The following is a 12,948-nucleotide window of genomic DNA, read 5'->3' as shown; positions in this document are numbered from 1 at the left end:
GATGCAGCTCTCCATGCTACTCTATCCTGTGCAAGCCTCTTCATCTCCCAGAACCTACTGCAACCTACATCCTTCTGAATCTGCTTGGTGTATTCATCTCTTGGTCTCCCTCTACGATTTTTACCCTCCACGCTGCCCTCCAATACTAAATTGGTGATCCCTTGATGCCTCAGAACATGTCCTACCAACCGATCCCTTCTTCTGGTCAAGTTGTGCCACAAACTTCTCCCCAATCCTATTCAATACTTCCTCATTAGTTATGTGATCTACCCATCTAATCTTCAGCATTCTTCTGTAGCACCACATTTCGAAAGCTTCTATTCTCTTCTTGTCCAAACTATTTATCGTCCATGTTTCACTTCCATACATGGCTACATTCCATACAAATACTTTCAGAAATGACTTCCTGACACTTAAATCTATACTCGATGTTAACAAATTTCTCTTCTTCAGAAACGCTTTCCTTGCCATTGCCAGTCTACATTTTATATCCTCTCTACTTCGACCATCATCAGTTATTTTGCTCCCCAAATAGCAAAACTCCTTTACTACTTTAAGTGTCTCATTTCCTAATCTAATACCCTCAGCATCACCCGACTTGCAAACTACTTAACATGTCATTATGTTTAATATGTTCTTTCGATGAGGTTGGTAGCGCTTGTAATGGCACCTGTAATGGCACGTCTAGTTTTAAGACTGATTTTCTCCATAAAAAGGTATAGGTATGACTGGTGGTTTCGCTGGCGCGTGTCAATGTGGGAAAGCTTACGTTGGCCGTTCTGTTCGCACAGTGCATGACAGGTGTGCGGAACATCGCCGACATACGAGGCTACAACAGCCGGAAAAATCGCCGGTAGCAGAACACTGCCTAAATGAGGGATACAAAATGAAATTTGAGGAAACTGTTGTGGTTGCCAACATTTCCGGTTTTTGGAACAGTGTCTATAAAGAGGCGATTGAAATTAGGTTGGCTGATAATTTAATCAACAGAGACAATGGGTTTCCTCTTAGCAAAACGTGGAATCCTGTATAATCTCGCATCAAAACTGAACGTTCTTTGGTGCGTCCTTGATTGCGATATATCGTTGCCTGCAATGTTTCACTGAGGGCGGCGCCACCTCCCTGTTTTGGAAGGCAGAAACCGTGATGGGCGGCGCATGCGCCGTGTACTGAACGGTGGCCTATATAGGACGTCGATTTGCAACCTGGCGTCAGTTCTCAGCGGGACTCATCAGCAGAAGCAGCATTTTTCTGAAGATGGCGACCAGTTGGATCGCCGAAATATCGAGTCAAGTTGATTTTAGGATCCGGCAGCAAACCCAAAGAGACTTTCATTACTATGTCGTTGTTTAATGATTGCTGTAAGGTCTCATTCAGTTCTCATAAATGCTCAGCAAATTCTCTCAAGGTAGCCTTTCAAGTGTTAATTAAGTGATTTGCACTGTAGTAAGTCTTCAAGTACTGCACGTTGGTAGCTCTCAGAGCAGTATTCCTTCAGAAATTCTCCTTCGAATTGGCTGTAATTACTAACTACTTCTGTCGTCTTAACTCCCCAGATGTAAGCTTTGCCTTTTGTTTTGTCTCTTGTGAACTTCACATAAAACTGAAGATGAAGTTCTTTCATGCTCCTTAACTTCTGCACATCATTAATATATTATGCTAATCATTCTTATATCTCACATCAATTATCCAAACAAATAGCTCCTCATCTATAGATCATTTTCCACTTTCTTCAGTTTGTCACAATCAGCTGTTACGTCATGCTAATTCTTAATAGTTTCTCTGTTCTTTCACAACCTACCAAACAAATCTATAAGACTATATAGAATTCTTTACTGATACTGAGCAGCTTCAATCACTGTTTTGATAGATGTTTTCTCTCAGTTACGATACTTATCATTACGCTTTTTGATGCTGTTTCTATGATTTCATGACACTGGATAATTCACACACACCATTGTTTCTTAGATATTTCAACTACTACGCTGACATTAGTTTCATACGTGTGTGGTGTATTATGGTGCAACCGGTTTTATCACACAGTTCCTGATTGAAATATTTGGACAACAATTGATTAAATGTACCTAGTAATTTCTACAATTTTCGTAGGCTGTGGATAGTAAACATGTGAGAGGAGTAAGACTTAAAACAAAAAGTAAAGTGTCACTCAGCGGGGAATGTAGCAGTCAACAGTTGGTATAGCAAAAAAAGAGGTGCTGGTTTCCTAATACTTACCACTTTATATTACATCATTCCTTTGTCTGTCTTCTCATCTAGATAATCCTTTGGACCATGTTCTCTCGTCTGATCATGATAATCTTGATGGCCCTTTCCGTGGTTCGTATATTGATGACTACTACCTCGTCACCTACGATATGACCGGTTACAACATTGATTTTGGTGATAATTGTTTCTTTCCTGGGTTTGCTTGACTGTTTTCCTGTGAGCGACTTGATTCTAACTGTTCCAGCACTTGAATTAATGTATCTCTGTCCTTAATAATGTGCTTACATTGTCCTGCATCCTTAAACTAAATCGTCTCTTTATTGCAGATATCACTGTGTCGTCATTTAATGGTTGCTGTAAGGTTTCATTCAGTTCTCATAAATGCTCATCAGATTCTCCCGCGGTGCACATTCAAGTGTTAAGCGATTTGCGATGTAGTAAGTCTTCAAGTGGCACACATTGATAACTCTCAGACCAGTATTCCTTCAGAAATTCCCCTTCGAATTGACTGTAATTACTAACTACATTTCTCTTCTTAACTTACCAGGTGTGAGCTTCTCCTTTCATTCTTTCTATTGGGAATTGTATTTTGTCTGCATCTTTAAAGTGTGCTGGGAAAATTCCTTTTAATCGCTTTGTAAATATCATAGCGTACAATTCCTCTTCTGATTTTACTTCCGTTCTGTATTAACCTGGGTGTACCGGTTACCAGTGTTCATTATTCTAACAAAATTATCTTTCATCAAGGTTGAATTACTAATTTTCCTATCAATGTGTTCAGTTTCATTATCAAGTTGTTGTATTTCTTGCTGCAAATTCTTAATCTCTTGCTTGATCACTAATAATCCTATTCCTGAGTACTACCGTTTCTTTTCTGAAATCCGCAGTTCAGTTTGTTTAGTGCCCAGTTCTTTAATAGCGATCTTGCATTCTTGTTCTGTCTCTGTCACAATTTTAATCTGTTGGACATGATGTGTCAACTTCTTGATTTTTTTTCTTGTAGTGCAGCTTTAGCTTCCTTAATATTCTCTCAGCTTTTCCTGAAGTGCCAACTCTAATCCTATTCATATCTTTATGAAGTTGAGCCAGACTCTCCTGCAATTTGGCATCTCTTACTTCAAGGATTCTCTTCATTCTTCCTTGACGTTCCTGCAGCTCTTTCTTCAACATTTCTTTAGCCACTTGAGGTAATTTCTCTATGTGCTCCATGTTTACTTGTGGTACCTTCTCTACGTTTTCTTTTGATATCACCTCTGTGCTCTCTTTGGTTCTACATTTCCTTTGGATGCATGGACGATTAACTTCTCCATTATTCACTGAACTGTACCACATCTATAGTTTTGTATCTGACTTACACCTCATTGTCTTCGTTGGTATGAATGGCCCAAAGGGTGGGCAACTGATAGTCCACAACTACTGATTCCTGAATCAGCTCTTTCTTCCAGAGTTTCCTCCATTTTTCCAGATATAATAACCTCAGTCACTTGTTTTGATTGAGGAGATATCCTTGTTATTTAAAATGTGTTGACAAGAACCCCTTGGTAACCCAAACAACTCTTCGTAATTAACAACTAATTAAGCCCTTACTGTCTGCTTCAGTTAATCCAAACTGGCATAATAGCTCTCACCAATGAATAAAGTAATCCTTACAAGCCTACCAAGATCAGATGCTGACGTACACATTCACAAATATACATCATAAATCAATAACCAGACAAACCTGTAATTCCAAATAAATAATGCATTTGAATTGTTGCTACTTACTATCGTCACTACTTAGTAGTGTAAAAATGCACCCAGAAGCATACTGTACTTCAGAGCAAACTATGAGAAAAATGGAAAACGTCATTTATAATGCCATATGTTGGAATGCCTTGTAATATAAGTTGCTATTGCACCAGCAGATCATCTTCAAACTTCCTGGCAGATTAAAATTGTGCGCCCGACCGAGATTCGAACTCGGGACCTTAGCCTTTCGCGGGCAAGTGCTCTACCAACTGAGCTACCTAAGCACGACTCACGCCCGGTACCACAGCTCCACTTCTGCCAGTATCTCGTCTCCTACCTTCCAAACTTACAGAAGCTCTCCTGCGAACCTTGCAGAACTAGCACTCCTGAAAGAATGGATATTGCGGAGACAATCTGTATGTGCAGAACAGGGAATCAGTGATCATAAGGCCGTTGCAGCATCTCTGAATATGGAAGTTAATAGGAATATTAAAAAAAGGGAGGAAGGTTTATCTGTTTAGCAAGAGTAATAGAAGGCAGATTTCAGACTACCTAACAGATCAAAACGAAAATTTCTGTTCCGACACTGACAACGTTGAGTGTTTATGGAAAAAGTTCAAGGCAATCGTAAAATGCGTTTTAGACAGGTACGTGCCGAGTAAAACTGTGAGGGACGGGAAAAACCCACCGTGGTACAACAACAAAGTTAGGAAACTACTGCGAAAGCAAAGAGAGCTTCACTCCAAGTTTGAACGCAGCCAAAACCTCCCAGACAAACAGAAGCTAAACGATGTCACAGTTAGCGTAACGAGGGCTATGCATGAAGCGTTCAGTGAATTCGAAAGTAAAATTCTATATACCGATTTGACAGAAAATCCTAGGAAGTTCTGGTCTTACGTTAAATCAGTAAGTGGCTCGAAACAGCATATCCAGACACACTGGGATGATGATGGCATTGAAACAGAGGATGACACGCGTAAAGCTGAAATACTAAACACCTTTTTCCAAAGCTGTTTCACAGAGGAAGACCGCACTGCAGTTCCTTCTCTAAACCCTCGCACAAACGGAAAAATGGCTGACATCGAAATAAGTGTCCAAGGAATAGAAAAGCAACTGGAATCACTCAACAGAGGAAAGTCCACTGGACCTGACGGGATACCAATTCGATTCTACACAGAGTACGCGAAAGAACTTGCCCCCCTTCTAACAGCCGTGTACCGCAAGTCTCTAGAGGAACGGAGGGTTCCAAATGATTGGAAAAGAGCACAGGTAGTCCCAGTCTTCAAGAAGGGTCGTCGAGCAGATGCGCAAAACGATAGACCTATATCTCTGACGTCGATCTGTTGTAGAATTTTAGAACATGTTTTTTGCTCGAGTATCATGTCGTTTTTGGAAACCCAGAATCTACTATGTAGGAATCAACATGGATTCCGGAAACAGCGATCGTGTGAGACCCAACTCGCTTTATTTGTTCATGAGACCCAGAAAATATTAGATACAGGCTCCCAGGTAGATGCTATTTTTCTTGACTTCCGGAAGGTGTTCGATGCAGTTCCGCACTGTCGCCTGATAAACAAAGTAAGAGCCTACGGAATATCAGACCAGCTGTGTGGCTGGATTGAAGAGTTTTTAGCAAACAGAACACAGCATGTTGTTATCAGTGGAGAGACGTCTACAGACGTTAAAGTAACCTCTGGCGTGCCACAGGGGAGTGTTATGGGACCATTGCTTTTCACAATATATATAAATGACCTAGTAGATACTGTCGGAAGTTCCATGCGGCTTTTCGCGGATGATGCTGTAGTATACAGAGAAGTTGCAGCATTAGAAAATTGTAGCGAAATGCAGGAAGATCTGCAGCGGATAGGCACTTGGTGCAGGGAGTGGCAACTGTCCCTTAACATAGACAAATGTAATGTATTGCGAATACATAGAAAGAAGGATCCTTTATTGTATGATTATATGATAGCAGAACAAACACTGGTAGCAGTTACTTCTGTAAAATATCTGGGAGTATGCATGCGGAACGATTTGAAGTGGAATGATCATATAAAATTAATTGTTGGTAAGGCGGGTACCAGGTTGAGATTCATTGGGAGAGTGCTTAGAAAATGTAGTCCATCAACAAAGGAGGTGGCTTACAAAACACTCGTTCGACCTATACTTGAGTATTGCTCATCAGTGTGGGATCCGTACCAGATCGAGTTGACGGAGAAGATAGAGAAGATCCAAAGAAGACCGGCGCGTTTCGTCACAGGGTTATTTGGTAAGCGTGATAGCGTTACGGAAATGTTTAGCAAACTCAAGTGGCAGACTCTGTAAGAGAGGCGTTCTGCATCGCGGTGTAGCTTGCTCGCCAGGTTTCGAGAGGGTGTGTTTCTGGATGAGGTATCGAATATATTGCTTCCCCTTACTTATAACTCCCGAGGAGATCACCAATGTAAAATTAGTGAGATTAGAGCGCGCACGGAGACTTTCAGACAGTCGTTCTTCCCGCGAACCGTACGCGACTGGAACAGGAAAGGGAGGTAATGACAGTGGCACGTAAAGTGCCCTCCGCCACACACCGTTGGGTGGCTTGCGGAGTGTAAATGTAGATGTAGATGTAGAAGGCGTAGCCACAGTCTGGGGGATGTTTCCAGAATGAAATTTTCACTCTGCAGCGGAGTGTGCGCTGATATGAAACTTCCTGGCAGATTAAAACTGTGCGCCCGACCGAGACTCGAACTCGGGACCTTTGCCTTTCGCGAGCAAGTGCTCTACCAACTGAGCTACCGAAGCACGACTCACGCTTGGTCCCACAGCTCCGCTTCTGCCAGTATCTCGTCTCCTACCTTCCAAACTTTACAGAAGCTCTCCTTCGAGTCTCGGTCGGGCACACAGTTTTAATCTGCCAGGAAGTTTCATAGCAGTGCACACTCCGCTGCAGAGTGAAAATCTCATTCTGGAAACATCCCCCAGGTTGTGGCTAAGCAATGTCTCCGCAATACCCATTCTTTCAGGAGTGCTAGTTCTGTAAGGTTCGCAGGAGAGCTTCTGTAAAGTTTGGAAGGTAGGAGACGGGAGACTGGTAGAAGTGGAGCTGTGGGACCGGGCGTGAGTCGTGCTTCGGTAGCTCAGTTGGTAGAGCACTTGCCCGCGAAAGGCAAAGGTCCCGAGTTCGAGTCTCGGTCGGGCGCACAGTTTTAATCTGCCAGGAAGTTTCATATCAGCGCACACTCCGCTGCAGAGTGAAAATCTCATTCTGGAGATCATCTTCACTCACTCACTGACACTTGTGGATGTCACAATGTTTTGACATTTGGTGGTGGGCATACCACTGTGTGTTTTGGCTGACCACATTGTAATGCAGTGCCCGCCCGCAGTTCCAATCCCAGTTGCTTGGTGCACCGGAGGTACACTCCTGGAAATTGAAATAAGAATACCGTGAATTCATTGTCCCAGGAAGGGGAAACTTTATTGACACATTCCTGGGGTCAGATACATCACATGATCACACTGACAGAACCACAGGCACATAGACACAGGCAACAGAGCATGCACAATGTCGGCACTAGTACAGTGTATATCCACCTTTCGCAGCAATGCAGGCTGCTATTCTCCCATGGAGACGATCGTAGAGATGCTGGATGTAGTCCTGTGGAACGGCTTGCCATGCCATTTCCACCTGGCGCCTCAGTTGGACCAGCGTTCGTGCTGGACGTGCAGACCGCGTGAGATGACGCTTCATCCAGTCCCAAACATGCTCAATGGGGGAAAGATCCGGAGATCTTGCTGGCCAGGGTAGTTGACTTACACCTTCTAGAGCACGTTGGGTGGCACGGGATACATGCGGACGTGCATTGTCCTGTTGGAACAGCAAGTTCCCTTGCCGGTCTAGGAATGGTAGAACGATGGGTTCGATGACGGTTTGGATGTACCGTGCACTATTCAGTGTCCCCTCGACGATCACCAGTGGTGTACGGCCAGTGTAGGAGATCGCTCCACACACCATGAGGCCGGGTGTTGGCCCTGTGTGCCTCGGTCGTATGCAGTCGTGATTGCGGCGCTCACCTGCACGGCGCCAAACACGCATACGACCATCATTGGCACCAAGGCAGAAGCGACTCTCATCGCTGAAGACGACACGTCTCCATTCGTCCCTCCATTTACGCCTGTCGCGACACCACTGGAGGCGGGCTGCACGATGTTGGGGCGTGAGCGGAAGACAGCCTAACGGTGTGCGGGACCGTAGCCCAGCTTCATGGAGACGGTTGCGAATGGTCCTCGCCGATACCCCAGGAGCAACAGTGTCCCTAATTTGCTGGGAAGTGGCGGTGCGGTCCCCTACGGCACTGCGTAGGATCCTACGGTCTTGGCGTGCATCCGTGCGTCGCTGCGGTCCAGTCCCAGGTCGACGGGCACGTGCACCTTCCGCCGACCACTGGCGACAACATCGATGTACTGTGGAGACCTCACGCCCCACGTGTTGAGCAATTCGGCGGTACGTCCACCCGGCCTCCCGCATGCCCACTATACGCCCTCGCTCAAAGTCCGTCAACTGCACATACGGTTCACGTCCACGCTGTCGCGGCATGCTACCAGTGTTAAAGACTGCGATGGAGCTCCGTATGCCACGGCAAACTGGCTGACACTGACGGCGGCGGTGCACAAATGCTGCGCAGCTAGCGCCATTCGACGGCCAACACCGCGGTTCCTGGTGTGTCCGCTGTGCCGTGCGTGTGATCATTGCTTGTACAACCCTCTCGCAGTGTCCGGAGCAAGTATGGTGGGTCCGACACACCGATAGCTTAGTGAGTTGCCATGCGGTGGAGATCGAGTCATTGTAGGCTCTTGTAGTTCGCTGGTCAGCCACTTGGCGAAGCTGTCGTAGCTTGAGGTTACCTATTTGGCTATCAGATGGCGTTGCTGGTGTGTAGTTTTAAGTTCCGCCACTATATGGATTTGTCAGCACTTTGTGTTGTGAGAATATATCCTTATAAGAATGACAGCTCACTGTAAAAAGCAATCGCGGCTATGAGAGCACATCTTCTTGTAAGGGAGAAATCGTTACAGCTGGGCTGGTGTTCATGTTTTGACGCTAAAAGAGGTATGGCGGCTAGAACGAGGCTGAGTTCAAAGAGCTGTATGAGTGTTGTGGCGTATCAATAGATGACAGCACCTATGGTCCTCAGTGATTGGTATGAGAACTACCATATTTGGAGAGAAGAAAGGTCAGGTAAATTCATGCTCTAGTGTGTTTTCATGGAAACGTAGGCACCCTGATAACTGCCAAGAAACGTGGAGAAGGCAACCGCCATGACTGAATTGAGCAACCAGCATAAATACTGATTAGGACTTCATTTAATATAAATTGAACCTGTATTAATTGAACCTGCTGAGTAATTGAGAAGTCCTTGACATAGTTACAAAGACAAAAATAAGATGAGTGTGTGTGTAAAAACTCACCCTCGATCGGAAAAGTACTTGTTAATTTATTTAATGTCAAAGGTTTTGTGCCTAAAATAAACTCTGAAAGTTAATATCTTGACAATGCCTTGGGCGATTTTCACAGACTAAGTGCCTGCAGGTAGGTGTCATTGAGTGCTATCAAAATATCATAAAAGATTTCTTATAAATGTCAAAGATCTTAAATTACATTTGGGAATGTGCATTCCATGCCTAAATAATGTACAAAACATTTGGAAACTACTGACCAAACCTGTCGCTTGCACACCTGAAACTGATCTGGAGGATCTCTAAATTCATGTAAGAATGAACCATTAATTATTCAATAGCTGGGAATCTAAGTTTAAGAACGAAAGGTTAGGCACAAACATCTCTGCATTTGTTATATTTGCTTTTAGCAATGTTTGAGCACAACACAAAATTGAAATTTGGCGTCTGGAAATCACTGCTCTGACGCAATCTGTGAATGCAAAAACGTCTGCCATCCCGCATGTTTTTTGATGCTACTGGTGTGTGACCCATTTCCTCGCTACGAAAGCCTTCGGTTAGCACCCCATGCCACTGTTTCTCACCACACCCGATAGGGTATTGACGCCATACTCCGCATTTAAGAAACCTAGTATTACTTCCTCAATAAATATCTTTTAAACAACTTTTGAATTAACTTTTTGACCTATGTATTCTAGCGGAATTTATATTTAAGACAATCAAAATGAAATAAACTTCTGTCCAAAGCACAATGATGATAGGAGGGTTCAATTTCTAGTAGCTGTAGACATATAAATACACTTCACTTGTACGCTGCACTACCTACCTTAGCCGTGGTCTTTGCGACTGGTACTATCATCACTGTAGCAGTACATAGAGTCAAGGGAAACTGGTTTTAAACTCACCTTATGGCAATCCGCCTGCAAAAAAATTATAAATTCGAAGATTTGGTCGCCAGCTCTGAAGGAGAAAATGAATTTAATATTTCACAAACGAATCTCAGTTTACTTTGAACTGAATAACAACTGCATTGATTCTGAAGGACTTCCACTTACTCGAAAGATGGATCAATGCTTCTAAATTGCTATGTAGCACAGTGGCTCCTATCTCATTGTCGAAATTATGCAACAAGTAAAATCCTTAGTGAAAATTACTAATCCCAATTCTCCAATGAAATTATGCAATAGCAAAACTGTAAAACAGCAATGCGACCATCATACGGAAGTAAATCAAATTATCTCTGAAGGAGGAATTACTTTATGACTGAATATTCAGCTTGCAACAAACGAGCATTGGTCGTAACAATTTCCACATATATGAAGTCTGGAAAATCTTTCATCCCGCGACTTTCCCATTCAAGTGATGTATCACATCAAACGTTACCATCGAAGACACAAAATTTCACCTCAGCATCTACTGACAGACAGATGCCAGAGGCCGCTCCCTTTGCAAGCCTCCCTGTAAGTACTTTGTTTTGGCTTGTCGCCATGTGGTGCTACGAGGTCATCCAGATAATGAGGAAATAATATATACATCACCTCCACAATGTCTGCATGACCTTGCAGGAGTCCGTAGCGAGAAAGCCGAACAAAGGACTCGCAGACAGGTTTGCAATGGGTGCATACAATGTACATTTATTAAATGTACACCGACTGTAACCACACACACCAAAAAAAGTTTTGCATCATCTTTGTTCCAAGAGTTCCGGAACCTGTACAGAAAATTGGAATAGAGATCAACATGAACATCATTTCCGCCCCTTTTTATTGCTCATGAAAACTACACATTGCTTGTTGTACCACCATACAGCGAGACCTTCAGAGGTGGTGGTCCAGACTGCTGTACACTCCAGTACCTCTAATACCCAGTAGCATGTGCTCTTGCACTGATGCATGCCTATATTCGTCGTGGCATACTATCCACAGGTTTATCAAGCCACTGTTGGTCTGGATTGTCCCACTCCTCAACGGCGATTGGGCGTAGATCCCTCAGAGTGGTTGGTGGGTCACATCGTCCATAAACAGCTTTTTTCAATCTATACCAGGCATGTTCGATAGGGATCATGTCTGGAGGACATGCTGCCCACTCTAGTAGAGCGATGTCGTTATCCTGAAGGAAGTAATTCACAAGATGTGCACGATGGCGGCGCGAATTGTCATCCATGAAGACGAATGCCTCGCCAATATGCTGCCGATATGGTTGCACTATCGGTCGGGGGATACAATTCACGTACCGTACAGCCGTTATGGTGCCTTCCATGACCACCAGCAACGTACGTCATCCCCACATAATGCCAACCCAAAACAGCAGGGAACCTCCATCTTGCTGCACTCGCTGGACAGTGTGTCTAAGGCTTTCAGCCTGACCAGGTTGCTTCCAAACACGTCTCCGACGATTGTCTGGTTGAAGGCATATGCGATACACTCATCGGTGAAGAGAACGTGATGCTAATCCTGAGCGGTCCATTCGGCATGTTGTTGGGCTCATCTGTACCGCGCTGAATGGTGTCGTGGTTGCAAAGATGGACCTCGCCATGGGCGTCGGGAGTGAAGTTGCGCACTATGCAGCCTACAGCGCATAGTTTGAGTCGTAACACATTGTCCTGTGGCTGCCGAAAAGCGTTATTCAACATGGTGGCGTTGCTGTCAGGGTTCCTCCGAGCCATAATCCGTAGGTAGCGATCGTCCTGCAGTAGTAGCCCTTGGGTGGCCTGAGCGAGGCATGTCATCGGCAGTTTATGTCTCTCTGTATCTCCTCCATGCCAGAAGAATATCGCTTTGGTCCACTCCGAGACGCCTGGACACATCCCTTGTTGAGAGCTCTTCCTGGCATAAAGTAACAGTGCGGACGCGATCGAACCACGGTATTGACCGTCTAGGCATAGTTGAACTTCAGACAACACGAGCTGTGTACCTCCTTCCTGGTGAAATGACTCGAATTGATCGGCTGTCGGACCCCTTCCGTCTCATAGGTACTGCTCATGTATGGTTGTTTACAACTTTGGGCGGGTTTAGTGACATCTCTGAACAGTCAAAGAGACTGTGTCTGTGATACAATATCCACAGTTAACGCCTATCTTCAGGAACTCTGGGAACCGAGGAGATGCAAAACCTTTTTGATGTGCGTATCTCATTCACTGAAGGGCGAAAGAATCGGGTACACCTCCCTAACATCGTGTAGGACCCCTGCGGGTACGCAGGAGTGCCGCAACACGACGTGGCATGGACTATACTAATGTATGAAGTAGTGCAGGATGACACCTGACACCATGAATCCTGCAGGGCTGTCCATAGATCCGTAAGAACACGAGGGGGTGGAGATCTCTTCTGAATAGCAAGTTGCAAGGCATCCCAAATGTGCCCAATAATGTTCATGTCTGGGTAGTTTGGTGGCCAGAGGAACTGTTTAAACTCAGAAGAGTGTTCCTGGAGCCACTCTGTAGCAATTCTGGTCGTGTGGGGTGTCGCATTGTCCTGCTGGAACCGCCCAAGTACGACGGAATACACAATGATCATGAATGGATGCAGGTGGTCAGACAGTATGCTTACGTACGTATCA

General features: G+C 44.6%; 1 protein-coding gene and 1 non-coding gene across 2 annotated transcripts in view; one reads left to right on the top strand and one right to left on the bottom strand.

Annotated features, from left to right (window-relative positions):
• Positions 1-12,948, bottom strand: part of LOC124619502 (short-chain dehydrogenase/reductase family 9C member 7-like) — a 175,574-nt gene that overhangs the window by 9,793 nt on the left and 152,833 nt on the right. The gene's annotated exons all lie outside the window — the stretch shown is intronic.
• Positions 7,060-7,134, top strand: Trnas-cga. The gene has a single exon. It is a non-coding gene; the product is annotated as a tRNA-Ser (tRNA).

Source organism: Schistocerca americana, chromosome 1 (assembly GCF_021461395.2).
Source record: "Schistocerca americana isolate TAMUIC-IGC-003095 chromosome 1, iqSchAmer2.1, whole genome shotgun sequence".
Lineage (NCBI taxonomy): Eukaryota > Metazoa > Arthropoda > Insecta > Orthoptera > Acrididae > Schistocerca > Schistocerca americana.
Note: the sequence above shows the minus strand (reverse complement) of the source record. Positions and strands in the feature narration are given on the sequence as shown.